General features: G+C 53.0%; 1 long non-coding RNA gene across 1 annotated transcript; it reads left to right on the top strand.

Moving 5' to 3' along the window:
• Window positions 1-11767: 11767 nt before the first annotated feature.
• LOC122119429 lies at window positions 11768-13643 on the top strand. Its single transcript, XR_006149568.1, has 3 exons — window positions 11768-11875; window positions 12557-12782; window positions 13563-13643. It is a non-coding gene; the product is annotated as an uncharacterized LOC122119429 (long non-coding RNA).
• Window positions 13644-13916: the final 273 nt, after the last annotated feature.

Genomic DNA, 13916 nt, shown 5'->3' with positions numbered 1-13916 from the left:
TGGCAGAACTGATTTAATGGATTGTGTCTTAGGATGCACTTTGCCACTTACGCAATCCATCTTCCTCCTGAGCACGGAGCCCTGGGCCTGCAGAGCACAGTGTGGTCTCACCACACGCGAGAGATGACCAAGAGTGAGGGCCGGGCTGGTACTGACCCTGGTCCTGACGGGTCGGCTCTTTCTCTCACCTGGTTGGAGACTGAGCCGTGGACAACAGGCCACGCTCCGGCACCACATTCTCATCTGTGGATTCCTGAGCGCAGCTCTTCTGCATGGGCAGGCCCCCAGGAAGCAGGCCATGCTTTGGACTGCTCCAGCAAACGAGAACCCCGTGCAACCTGTGAGCCTTTCACAGTAGAGCCGCTCCATGTCTCCTCGAGTTGGACCTGTGAGCACGCACAGAATCCTCTCCTCAAATCATGTGAGAAAGGCATGACGTTTAAAAGATGAGGAAGGGCAGTTGGTGGTTTGCACATAGAGCAACTAAGCCTGAAGTTTAAAAACACGCACAATTCACAGATTCCACATGTTCCCCTCCCGGCAACACTCCTGTTGTAATCTGGAAAGGAAGCACACCCCAAGGCAGTGCGTTTCTCCAGCTGTGAGCTGGTGCTGGGCAGGGCTCAGCTCTATGATGCTGAAGACTTGCTTGAGGGCTCATCTACCTGCCTTGCTCTCCCGTCAGCCTCCCCGCTGGTTATCTGCCAAACCACACTGCGTTTTGTCTCGTCTCCTCCCCTCCTGTAGCTGAAGACTTGCTTTGCTCTTGCATGCTTTGGCAGGAGCTCCTGTCAGCCCCTGTGACACAGTGTAAGAACACAGGGTTTCTCAGCCAGGAGACTGGCGTGGGCTGTGGAGCTAGGCCACCTTTTCCCCAGAGTGGTGCTGGTATGTCTGTGTCTCTGCTGGGCAGGTTCTTACCAGTGGAAGGCTCGAATGAAGACCAGTGTGCAACAGAGGCCCAGCAAGGAGGTTGGGAGCTTCAATGCCCACCTCCTTCAGGCCTGGCCTTTGCACCAGGTGGTCAGAGGGGTGGCTCGTGGGCTGACCCCAGGTGACAGCTCTTCACTGGTGGCGCTGAGCTCACGGGCCAGGCAGCAAAGCCAGCTTCAAGGAAAAACATTTGTTTGCATTCCAACAGAATTGGAAGCAAACGTTTTTGTTCACCATGGAGATTCTGCAACATATAATTACCCAGCATAATGGTCATTCTTCTCTTTTCTTCTTTGTGGCTGCATGGTTACACACACACACACACACACACACACACACACACACACACACACACACATTTCTTTTCCATCCTTGCCTGGAGAATTCTCTTTAGGGCAATAGCTCTTAAACTTTCTATAGTGAAGTTCATTTTATTTATTTTTTAATGTTTGTGTATCAATTCTGGGGCTTGAACTCAGGGCCTGGGCAATGCCTTGTAGCATTTTTGCCCAAGTTTAATGCTCTACCACTTGAGTCACAGCTCCACTTCTGGCTTTTTTGGGGGTTATTTGGATATAAGAGCTCATGGACTTTCCTGCCAAGACTGGCTTTGAACTGTGTTCCTCAGATCTCTGCTTCCTCAGTAGCTAGAATTACAGGTATGAGCCACGGATGCCCAGCTTGTTTTAATTTTTAAACTCTTGCAGAAGAATGCTTTTATCTAATATAATAAACACTGTGCATATCAGATTTTGTTTTTTTTTAACTTAACTGTCCTAGGGATACAACCCAGAGTCTTTTACATGCTAGCAAAGCAGTCTACTACTGAACTCAGTCCTACATTTAATGTCTGTCTGTCTATCTTATCTATCTATCTCTACCTATATTTACCTATCATCTATTTATGTCTACTTACCTGTGTCTGTCATTTGTATATTGCCCATCATTATCTGAACTGTAAAAGATTGTAAAGGAGGCCCAGCAAACAGTTTATTTCAAATTAAAAACAAGTAGGTTTTTTTTTTTTTTTTTTTTTTTTTTGCCAGTTCTGAGGCTTGAACGCAGGGCCTGGGCACTGTCCCTGAGCTTCTTTTGCTCAAGGCTAGTACTCTACCGCTTGAGCCATACAGCTCCACTCCTGGCTTTTTCTGCATCTGTGGAACTGAGGAATTGAACCCAGGGCTTTCTGCATGCTGGGCAAGCGCTCTCCCACATTCCTGGCCCACAAGTAGTTTTTATACTCATCTAGTCACCGGAAGTCAGCTTTCACAGCTTATCTTGGGAGAGTATAGTCAAGGTTATATATATATATTTTTTTGGGTCTGGCTGCGGGGCCTGAACTCTGGGCCTGGGCGCTGTCCCTCAGCTCTTCAGCTCAAGGCTAGCGCTCTACCACTTGAGCCACAGCGCCACTTCCGGCTTTTTTCATTTTGCTTATGTGTTGCTGAGGCATGCAAGGCAAGCGCTCTACCACTGAGCCATCTTCCCAGCCCAGAGTATAGTCAAGGTTATCTTTTGATGAGAGCAGTTTTAGGATTGCAGGACATTTACACGGGCAGCCAGGGGCACCTGCTGCGGGATTATCAGGGTTCTCCCGCAGAAGAACAATAGGGTTCAGGCCACGTGAGCGTGTGGATGCCTGTGAGGAGCGGCAGTCCTGGCTGTGCCGCTCAGCCCTGCCAACATTGCCCAATCCTCTCAGTTCTCAACTTGCTTTAGGTGAATGGCTAACACCTTGCTTGGTTTGGCTGCCTTACTTTGCCAGGGTGACACATTATGGCTGGAGCGAGTGGCAGAGAAGGTGACACATCATGGCTGGAGTAACTGTCCACCTCATGGCAGCTAGCCATGTAAAGAGAAAAAAGGCCGGAGTCCTAATGGACCTTTGAGGCCACGCCCCCCGTGGCTGTTTCCTCCAGTCAGGCCCAGTTGTTCCAGAAGCACACACCAGCTTGGGCCTCCAACTTGTTTGAGACACATTCCCGATGCAAAGGCAATAGAAAAGGGCGTCGGCTTCTGCGCCACACCCCTTCCCGGGTAATGGCTTTCACGGCTACTTCAGTGACAACGCCTCTGGCCAGTTTCCTACTTACTGGATTTCAAAGGCCGCCTGGAAAGCTGTGGTGCCTGGGCTGACCTTGTTCTCCCCGCAGTGCTCTTCCCGGGTCGTGAAGTCACTGCTCTAGCAAATTGCTGGTCAGTTAGGTTGCAGAACACTTCAAAAGGCTGACAAAGCCGGGCGCTGGTGGCTCACGCCTGTAATCCTAGCTATTCAGGAGGCTGAGATCTGAGGATCGCGGTTCAAAGCCAGCCCGGGGAAGGAGAGACCATGAGACTCCTATCTCCAATAAACCACCAGAAAACCGGAAGTGGCACTGTGGCTCAAGTGGTAGAGCGCTCGCCTTGAGCTGAAGAGCTAAGGGACAGCGCCCAGGCCCAGAGTTCAAGCCCCACGACCGACAAAAAAAAAAAAAAAGGCTGACAAGAAGCAGCCTGTGCATCCTTCGGGGAGCTGATGTGCTAGGAGCCGAGATCTTTAGAGTCCTCAACACTCTCTCTACGCCTCAGGACGGTCCACATTCCACTTTCACTTCCTCTTCTAAGGCAGCCAGCGCCTTGTGCTCCCACGGCCTGGTGGTTCCAACAGGAGCTCTGAGATGAAATGACCCCGCGTTTATCTTGGCTGTGCTGCTTACCCGTGTGTGACTCTGCACCCCGCGCCTGGTTTAAGCTTCAGGTTCTCATACTAACAGCCCTTCCTGCCCTCAAACTGGAAACTGAGTGACACACGTCTGTGGACCAGGCGGGAGATCAAAGTGTAGATGTACAATGCACACCACCCCCAGCTTCTCCATCTTTGATCTCCTGAGCTTAATTCACACAAAAGAATTCTGGTCTAGGCCAAGCAGAATTTGAGCACCTCCACAAGCGTCACACTTAAAGTCACCGCACAGCATGCAGGGACCACTGTCAAGCGCTCTGGGGAATCTCACGTAGAGCTCGCCTCCTTCCTCCGGCTGTGTCTTGTCTCATGCACAGCCAAGTTTGGGTAGGGTTTCCATCTTGACACTCAGGGCCCTGTACATTTTTGCTTCTGCCAGTCTCCAAACTGGGCATAAGTGAGCCTCTTGCCCTGTTCCCTGCCTGGGGAAGACCTATGCTTTTAACCAGATTAGAGCCACAGATTCCCTTCTTTTTTTCTTTTAGTATGTCATGGGGCTTGAACTCTGGGCGCTGTCTCTCAGCATTTCAGCTCAAGGTGAGCGCTCTACCATGGACCACAGCACCACTTCCAGTTTTCTGGTAGTTTATTGGAGATAAGAGTCTCATGGGCTTTCCTGCCTGTGAGAGCCTCAGATCTCAGCCTCCTGAGTAGCTAGGATTACAGGCGTGAGCCACCGGCACCCAGCTACAGCCTCCCTTCTTTAAAACCATGTTTTGTGGGTTTGGCATGGTGGCTTGTGCTTGTAATCCCAGTTACTTGGGAGGCTGAGATCGGGAAGATCACAGTCTGGGCAAAAAGGTAGCATGAGTCCATTTCAATAATAAGCTGGACATGGTGACACGCATCTCTCACCTGGACACCACGGAAGCGTAGACAGGACACACCGTACGAGGCCTACCCTGAGCAAAAGTTTAAGAACCTGTCCAAAAGTAATGCTGGAGGCATGAAGGGTGAACAAATGCAGAGTGGTACTCACTAGACACTGTGTTGACAATGAACTCTACAACTTGTGGGGAGGGAGGGAAGCAAAAACAGAGACAGAGATGGAAGGGATGACATGTCCAAAAAGAAATATACTTATTGCCTGAGTTATGAATCAGTAATCCCTCCAAATGTCACCTTTACAATAACAATGAAAAAAATCACTAACAGGACTGGGTATGTGGCTCAAGTGATCGAATACCTGCCTGGTAACCATTGAGCTTCAAACACAAAAGGAAAATAAGATAAAGGCGTGTTTTTCGGTGCTCAACTCAGCTCGGGCGCACAGGGTGTGTGCGGGGTTCTGTGCAGTGCCGGCAGCTGCCGCCTTGCAGACCAGCATTGGCCCTGCAAACCTCCCTTCCCAGACCCTCGGAGCATTTCAAACCCGGCCTGTGGTGCCGTTTCCTTCTCTTTAATCACATCCCTTTCATGCCCCCAGTGCTGTGCCATTGCTTTGAAGATGAGGAGATGAAACTGGAGCAAATAGTCTCATAAGAGGCTGCATCGTTCTGAGAACGTTATACAATTCCTGAAATTAGAGCTTTAATCAATATTCTTATTGTAAACATTCTTACTTTTTGCTGAAGAATAGTAACTTTTGAATATTTTTTCTTAAAATGCAGCATTGGAATCATCTTTTTTATTTTATTTTTTATTGGTTGTGGGGCTTGAACTCTGGGCCTGGGTAGAGCTCAAGGCCAGTGCTCTTCCCCTTGAGCCACAGCACCACTTGTTTTCTGGTGGTTCACTGGAGATCAGAGTCTCATGGGCTTTCCTGCCCAGGCTGGGTTTGAACCATGATCCTCAGATCTCAGCCTCCTGCGTAGCTAGCATTACAGGTGTGCACTGGTGCTCAGCTTGGAATCATCTTTGAGCCAACCCTTCCCCAAGCCCCACCATTATTCCTGATACAAGGTCACACCTGGCTGAACCTGTTCTGGCGCTCAGAATGGGGTTCTTGGAGTTCGGGAGTTAGCTGTCCAGGGTGATGCATCCCTGGGCACAGCATCCCCAGGCATCGGTGGCTGCTGGTGGCCGTGGATGGTTCCATAGCCCAGAGCTTTGTGTGAGCTGTGTCAGTCCAAGAGCACCAGCTTCAGCTTCTACTCCTGAAGGTTGCGCTGGAGCGCTGGGAGGCGGCCTGTGGTTTACTGAATCCTTTTCAGGGAGCTGTGAGCACAGGGCGTTGCCTTGCAGGTTTTGTACAAGAGGCCAAATTCCACATCCATGGCCGGCAAGAAAGGCTGGGAAGAGATGTTTTGGCTTGTACTTGAAGAAAGTGGTCTAAACCTATGCTTCCTTTCCTCGGGCAAAATACAGATGGCCCAGGAGAGGCACACAGAATCTAGATGGCCCAGGAGAGACACACAGAGGTGCACTGTCTCTGCACATCTGAACATAGACTATGTGTCACACTTAGCTTCAGGAAATGGAAACAAGAGGGTTTTTCTTCGTTGCTGTTTTTGTTTTCTTTCTGTCTTGTTTGTTCAGGTATGTGTCTCTGGGAGAGTAGGGGCCACAGAAATGGAGGGACAGAGACTGAACAAATGTGGCAGTGGTACTCGCTAAACACGATGTTGAAAATGAACTAGACAACCTGTGGGTGGGGATGGGAGGGAAAAACCGGCAGAGAGCGAAGGAAGGTGTGACACTGTCCAAAGAGAAATGTGCTCTTTCCCTGACTTAGGTCAAATGTACATCACCTTTACAATAACAGTTTAAAACATTAAACATATATATATATATATATATATATATATTATACACACACACACACACACACACACACACACACACACGACACAAAGTCCACACCGTGCCCAAGGATTCCAGCAGAAGGGAGAAGGCGTCCGTGAGTCCATTCCCCCTCAAGCGAGAGCTCTGCCGGCTGTGCGAGCCGTGTCTCCGCCTCAGGGGCCGTGAGCAGTAGGGAAGTCCTTTCACGTCTGAGCCTCTCGGGTCTACCATCCACAGCGGGCAGCTCCCGGGTCTGCCGTCCACAGCGGGGTCTGCCGTCCACAGCGGGCAGCTCCTAGGCAGGAGACAATGCGGGCAGGGGGCCGGGGTTACAATGACACAGAGCCCCAAGGCTCTTGCCCAAGTTTCCTTCTGCAGATGACAGCGTTGGTCCTGCCCACCCCCGGATAGCTGGCAGAGGCTGAGCTCCTGGGATCTTTCGAGAACAGGGGACCAGAAGGTGCCGAGAGGTGCCTGCTGCCCCGTCACAGACGGCCACACAGGGCGATCAGGGAGACACCGGGTGCCCGGCCGGCCTCCCTCAGCGAGAGCCAGCTGCGCAAAACTACAGGGATTCCGACCAAGGACTTCTCCCAGGGAAGCTGGGGCTCGGGGTCTCCCCACTGCGCTAGAAGGTTCTGATGTCTCTCCTGCGGCCTCCCCGCTCCCTCCCTGCATCTGCAGCGCCTCACACCTGTCCAGCGGCCAGGCAGCATGCTGGGCACCAGACGGGACAGCGCTGGCGGTGGCCTTGGTTCCTCCCCTCCCCCCCCCACATATGGGATGAGGGCCGCTGCAAGAGAGCTCAAAGCTGGGTGCTGCTGGGGAAGTGGGGGGGGGAGGGGGACCGGCCTGTCCTGCCGGCAGCAGAGCTGGCCACCCCAGTGGGGCAGAAGAGGTCTGGGGGGGGGAGGGCTGGGGGTGTGGGCCAGGGCGCAGCTGTGAGCAGGATCGGGGGGCATGATGTCTGACTCTGCTCTGCCCACCACGGCCCACACCATTCAGACCGTGGTGAGGCGCAGGCAGATGCTGTGTCTAATGGGGGAGATGCCATCTTGGGGAGAAAAATCCTTCCTCTGCAATTCACGAGCAAGAGGGGGTCACCCACGTGGGCACCAGAGGCTTTGTCTAGACCACAGCGCGTGGGGATAGTGTTGAGAGGCAAACCTCCTACTCACACCTTGAAAGCCTTCACCCGTCGTGTCGTAAGAGCTGTGAAGCGAAGTTCACTTGCAGGGAGACAGCGGATCGCGGATGCAGCATCTCCACCAAGCCTTGTGTAGCCTGGAAATGATCACCGAGTTCTGCTTTTTAAAATAATGTCATGAATGCAGCCTCTCAGAAGGAAGCCAAGTGGCCAAGTTCTTTCTTTAAGAGCATGCCGACGCCCCTCGCTGTACGTGTGGTTCTGGGCCGCTGGGGCTTTGGAGACCGGGTCTGCTGAGGGAGAAAGCTTGCTCTCAGCTCAGGGGTGGGAGGGGAGGCAAGAAGCATAAACATGTCCAGTAGGATTGTGTCTAAGTCTTAAAACCTTCTCCAGGGACATGCTGAGCAGAGTGGTCAGAGAGTATGGAGCGCAGGGCTGCAGGAACCGACTTCCACCCAGGCAGGGGCATGGCTGCAAAGACTGTGAGTCTCAGCCCAGGCAGCGCCAGTGAGCGCAGAGACCAGCCAGAGACCGGGGAGGAAACCGAGGCACTGCTCCTCAGCTGAGCTGTGGTGGAGGCCGAGAGGGGAACAAGAGCAGGAAGGCAGATCACAGTTCTGGCAGGGTCTTCAGGTGTGGCTGGGAGAATGAACAGCTTCTGGATGCAGTCTACTGGCAGCTTGGCCCTGGCAGAGGAGAAGTTCTAGAAACTCTCCAAGCTTTCTGGACACTGGAGCTTTAAAGAAAAACCAACAAACAATGGGCTTGCCATTCATAAAGGGCAAAGGCACAGAGTTTTCACCCATCTCAGTGGGGTGGTTGGTCCGCGTTCAAGCAAGGCATCAAGGAAATGGACATTCCTGGAGGGAAGTCAGCTTTGGGGAGGTCAGCAGAGACCACGTGGGAGCTTCCTAGTGGCCTTCCCGCGGCCCCCAGTCCCCCGGTGTTCCCAGGGAAGCTTATTTTGAACTGCTATACTTAATAAGACTATGATCTAAGGCTTTGTAAAAAAAAGTTGCCATCTATGAAAACCAGTTATTGTTTGCTCCACGCCTTAGCACAGAATGGCCTGGAGCTGCAGCAGTCCTGCTCGCCACCAGAACACAGGAACCATCGGGGCCCTGCGGGCGCTGGCTTGCTCCTGGGAGGCCCGGGCTTCGCGCGTCAGGAATAAGGAACTGGAACTCACAGAAGCACCGCTTCTGCAACGTGCTGAGCTTCGGTGGAGATAACCTGCTTCATTCTGAAAGTGCTTTAAATTCTAGGTGCAACTTGATGGTCACAGGATGGACTTTGACTTTGCTTCCCATGGGCCTTTCATTTATGCTTAGCAGGTTCCAAAGTAAGTAGATTCTTTTCTTTTTGAAGGAAGGAAAAATCTGGCAGCAATGGGGAGTAGGGCTTTATCATAAATCTAAGCAGAAACATGTGACCTGCCTTTAACAGGTTCTTTCTCCTCAAAGGTGGAACAAACTCCTGGTTTGCATAGGTTCATTCCCGAAGCCTTTGCCTCAGGCTTTTAAGATACAAGCAGAAAGCTCAGGAAAGAACACAGGTCATTCCCCCAGACTTTGACACGAGTTTGCTTTGCTGCTGAAGCGTTCCTTTGGGGACACTTGAGGAAGTATACATATACATCCCCAAACTATATGCAGAGCCGGGACATAGCCTTCGGGCAGAGGAGGGGTGTGAGCACGCACCCCGTGGGGCCCCGTGGGGCTGGTGGGGGAGCCTGTTGGACATGTGCTTTGCACATCTGTGTCTTGGCCGACTCCTCCTGCTGCTCTGTGTCCAACCGTCCCAGGGCTCCAGTCTTCCCAGCAGGGACCACAAGAAGAGAGCCAGATGCTGACTTGGACGATTCGTGGCCGTGTGGGTGAGGACAGTTCTGTTCAAGGTCAAGAGGGTGTTTGTTCATTTTCAAACCCTTTGGCCAAGGCCTGGGAAGACAGCTGCTTCCAGGAGCTTATGCGGCCTCTTAATCCTTTCTGATGTGTGCTTTCCTGGGAGCACACAGGGCTGACATCCCTGATGGAGTTGTCATCAATGCAGCCATCTCCTCCCAGCTTAAAGATTGTTGAGCGGGAAGATGGGAACAGGAGGCCTCTTCTCAGCTGGCAAAAGATGGAAGGCTGTGACAAGCCAGCTTGGAGAGAATGGCTGGGAGGTGTGATCTTTGGAGAAAGTAACCATTCTCTGTAGTTGATCCACCCATCCATCTATCCATTGTCTACCCTTCTACCTCCATCCTATCTGTCAATCCTAAATAATGTATTTATTTATATCTATCATCTATATCAATTCCTGGATTTTCTTTAAAATGAAATACCTAGCATTTTATTTTGAAAAGAAGCGGTCGAGTGGCGCAGTGCTGTTCTGAAGCCAACATTCAAGGCGGTGCTGATGAGGAGCGCAGCTGACCGAGCTCCGCCCGGGCGCTGGAACTCCGGCACCCTGGCGCAGCCTCTTTCTCAGAGCTCTGGCGAGCGGGCTGCATGGACGCCGGCAGAGCTCTCCTCACCGTTCCCGGCAGAGCACTCACCATTCCCGGCAGGTGACACGTGCGGGTGGGAGACCGAGAGAGAAGCCTGGGAAGTGGGGGACAGATGGCCCTCACCCCAGTTTACCAGGCCCTCCCTCCGTCCCTCTGCCCAGCTGCAGGGCCGACCTGGGCATCTGGGCTTTTGAAAGTGGTTCTTCAGGTCTTTTGAGTGGTGTGTGGGGGGTGAGGGCAGCAGGAAGGTAACTCAGGCCTTACTCCTGGCCTGCCGCAGCCCTGTCTGGCAGGGCTCAGGGAGCGTGGGAAGGATGGAAGACCACCAGGGCCAAGATGGAGGAGTGGATGCCCCCGTGTTGGCATCCACACCCTACTAGCAGGGTGCTTACGGCCGTGTTTCTGCTCCTCGCGGCCCCACTCCCTTCACAGAGGTGCGACTTGGAAAAGTGTGCTGTGCGTGTGTGCGCGTGCAAACGTATGTGTGAGGGAATATGTGAATGTATGAGAGTATCTGAGTGTGTCTGGGTGTGCATAGGTATGAAAGGGTGAGCTTGTGTGAGTGCAAATGTGTGAGGGAACACGAATGAGGGCGTGCGTACATGTGCATGAATGTGTGTGCAAGAGTGGAGAAATATGAAAACGTGTGCTTGTGTGAGTGTCTGAGGGTGAATGTGTAAGTGCATGAAAATGTGAGTATCCGTGAGCATTGGTGTGGATGTGTGTGAAGGGATGAAAAGTGAGTGTAAATGTAGTAGAGTGTGTGAATGAGTGTGATTTTTGACATGTGAGAAAGTGTGTGCGCATATGAGTGAAAGCGTGTGTGAGTGCATGTGTATGTATGAGAGCATGAGTGTCTGGGTGCGTGTGTGTGCGCGTGTGTGTGTGCACGTGTGTGTGCGTGTGTGCACGTGTGTGTGTGTTCTGCTGGTCTATGCCAACTCCGTGTTTGGAAGGACAGCCCCTGGGGGAGGGGAGGAGATCCCGGGCTGGCCAGGCTGCTCCCCTGGGACTGGCCCCCCAGGGCCTAAAGGAGACTAGCGGGGGGCGGGGGGCATTTCTCCAGGTGGACACAGGTGCAGCTGAGTCCTGGCTGAGCGGCTTCCCGGGGTGGTGGCTCTGTGCTGGGCTGGGGAAACCTTCCTCCACCTGAAAATCGCCTTTCCTGCTCTATGCTGCTCTGCTCCGGGTCAGGGTGTCCTGCCGCTCAGGCCAGCGCCACCCTGCAGCCCCTGCCGTGCCTAGGACGAGTCAGGGTTCCTGGGAGAAACTCAGGGTGGGAGAGGAGGAGGCAGCTGGGGACCGAGGCTCACGGACTTCAGTTAGAGCAGGACCACCCAAAGCCCTCTGGTGATGAGGAGAGGCCACCAGCCAGCCAGGTGGCGCCTGTGACCCGCACGGGGCTGAGGAAGCTTAGCCTGGGGGTCGGGTCAGGGAGGTCAGGGAGCGCGGGGGGGGGGGGGGGGGGGGCGGGGGTCAGGGAGCACCAGGCCCGGGCCGGGGCCAGGGCCGCAGCAGCCATGCGGGCTCCCAGAGGGGCTCAGTCCCTGCCGCAGTGCGGTGGTGTTTCTGCTTCGCTCAGCACTTGAGTCCCCTCCACGAAGCCCTGTCCACGGAATCGTCCGCTGGGTTCTGGGCATCGGCCGCAGTCCTTTTGGCTCCTGATTTTTCGTCTTTTGTTTCTTCCTCTAGTCAAGTCATGTACCATGCAATTATTAATCGCTCACTGTCAAGTCCGGAGCAAGTATTGATCCGAAGAAAGCACTTTCCTCAATTGCTACCAGTTTTGGAAATGAAAATTGACATTAAGTCTTCTAATACCTTGGAAGAAGCTAACGGAAATCGATAAAGAAAGGTTTATCGGAGACTAAACGAAGTGGGGGGGGGGGGGAATCCCTACAAGTACGAATGAACAGTGGTGGAGATGTCTGTTCAGACCCGAGCTGGAAAGGTTCAAAGGGCGCCGCTGTCCTAGCCCAACCCCAAGGAGAGACCAGCACAGTTTCTTGGGGAAGAGGGGGGGAGGGGAGATAAGTCTGTGTTCAGAAGCAGGTTCTGCTCTGTTGCGAGAGAGAGGAAGAGGAAGGTAGAGGTGGTCTTTAGTCCCTGTCCCAGGACCTGACGCCCTGCCCTAAAGACTTTCCACTTCACCCCGCCTCGAAGTCTTTACCTCCATTTAGTGCCTCTCTGGGGACCACGCCTCTGACATAGGGGCTTCTGGGGGACTTTCAAGCTCTACACTAGCAATTACAGCCATGCTGCTAAAAGTTCAAGGGGCAAGCTCCATCTCAAACTTCCTCCATCAGAACCTGATGTCTCTGGAGTGGGCATTTCAGTCAGCCAGAATGTCCTCAAAAACTGACCAGCCTCTTCTGTGTAAAGTGTCTGTAGCTCCCCCAACCCCAGGGACTAGGGGCTCCAATTCTTACATGGGGAAACAGAGGCAGGTCTGCTAGATGTGGGTGGAAAATTCCCCACTCGGAAGCTGTCATCTCCTCCGCTGAGTACCAATCCCCCCCCCCCCCCCCGCCCGCAGATTCATCCCTGGTCCGAAGGACTCCCCTCCTCGAGAACACACACCGCATTTCAGGGAGGCCATGCTGCACTGCACATCCTGCATTAGTTCCCGCTGGCTGCTGAAACCAGTCGCAGAGCACAGTGATCCCCTTACAGTTCCAGAGGCCCAAGTCCAACGGCAGCCGCTCTGGGCCAGAGCACAGCAGGACTGACTTCCCGCTTCCCGGGGCTGCAGCTGCTCCTAGGTTTGTGTCCCCCCCCCCCAAACTCGGGAAGCTCGGCCTCTGGGGTCACATCAGCCCCCTCTGTAAGGACGGTTGTGATTGCTTGTGGGGCCCGCCCAGATCGTCTAGAATAACCTGCTCGTTTTAGAATCCTTAGTCCGATCTGCAGCATGCTGAGGTCCTAGGGACCAGGGCTCAGGCATCTCCGAGGGTCATCTCAGCCTGCACCTTAGCCTGACGGAACAAATGCAGGCATGGAGCACGTGCGCTCACCCCCTAAGTGTGCCTGAAGCAGCTGCACAGGGTTTTGTTGGGTATGAGAAGGGAAGGAGAGGAAGAGAGGGAGAGAGAGAAAGAGAAGAGAGAGAGAGGGAGGGAAAGAGAGAGAGAGAGGAGGGAAAGAGAGAGAGAGAGGGAGGGAGAGAGAGGGGGGGAGAGAGAGAGGGAGAGAGAGGGAGGGAGAGAGAGGGGGGAGAGAGAGAGGGAGAGAGAGAGAGAGAAGAGAGTGCAAGAGAGAGACAGAGAGAGAATAGCAGAGCTGAGGAGATAGCAGAAGCCTCAGGTGAAGGAGGGGCTGTGGGGTCCCCAAGTTCAGCCGAGGGGAAGGTAAGAATTCACCACCGGCCCTGCTCACTTCTACGTCTGATGGTGGCTCAAGAAGACTGACAGATATTCAGATCTGTGTCAGTGACCAGCAGCGATGCTATAAACTGTGCAGAAGATCATGTTTCTAGCTAGGTATTGTGGTCCCAAAAGGAACTATTCAGTTCTCACGGTTCACTTTGCCCTTTTATCCTAAAGCCATAGTGTTCCGAGAAACTGTTCTGTGAAGCACCAGCTAGTAACAAGAACAGGAGACGCCTCTCGACTTTGCAGCTGCAAAATATTAAAGTGCAGGCTAGCAGAGGACACATCACCACCGCCTGACAAGGGCTTGGAGGAAGGTGGGAGGAGGGGGTGTTTTGAAAATGTACATCAAGATTATGAATAAAAAGTTCCTGTAGTTAAGTAATAGCTGTATTTTAAAGAGGTATTGGTTCCCACAGAGCAAGAGCAAACAGTGATGCTATGGTCTCTGACACTAATAAAGTCATTTAGATGAACAATCCACTTGAGCTGCTCATTCTTGGAACCACTTGGACATGCCTTTCTGTG

This window comes from Dipodomys spectabilis, unplaced genomic scaffold (assembly GCF_019054845.1).
Source record: "Dipodomys spectabilis isolate Male_0828 unplaced genomic scaffold, ASM1905484v1 ptg000169l, whole genome shotgun sequence".
Taxonomy (NCBI): domain Eukaryota; kingdom Metazoa; phylum Chordata; class Mammalia; order Rodentia; family Heteromyidae; genus Dipodomys; species Dipodomys spectabilis.
The sequence above is the reverse complement of the archived record's forward strand: the minus strand, read 5'-3'. Positions and strand labels throughout refer to the sequence as shown.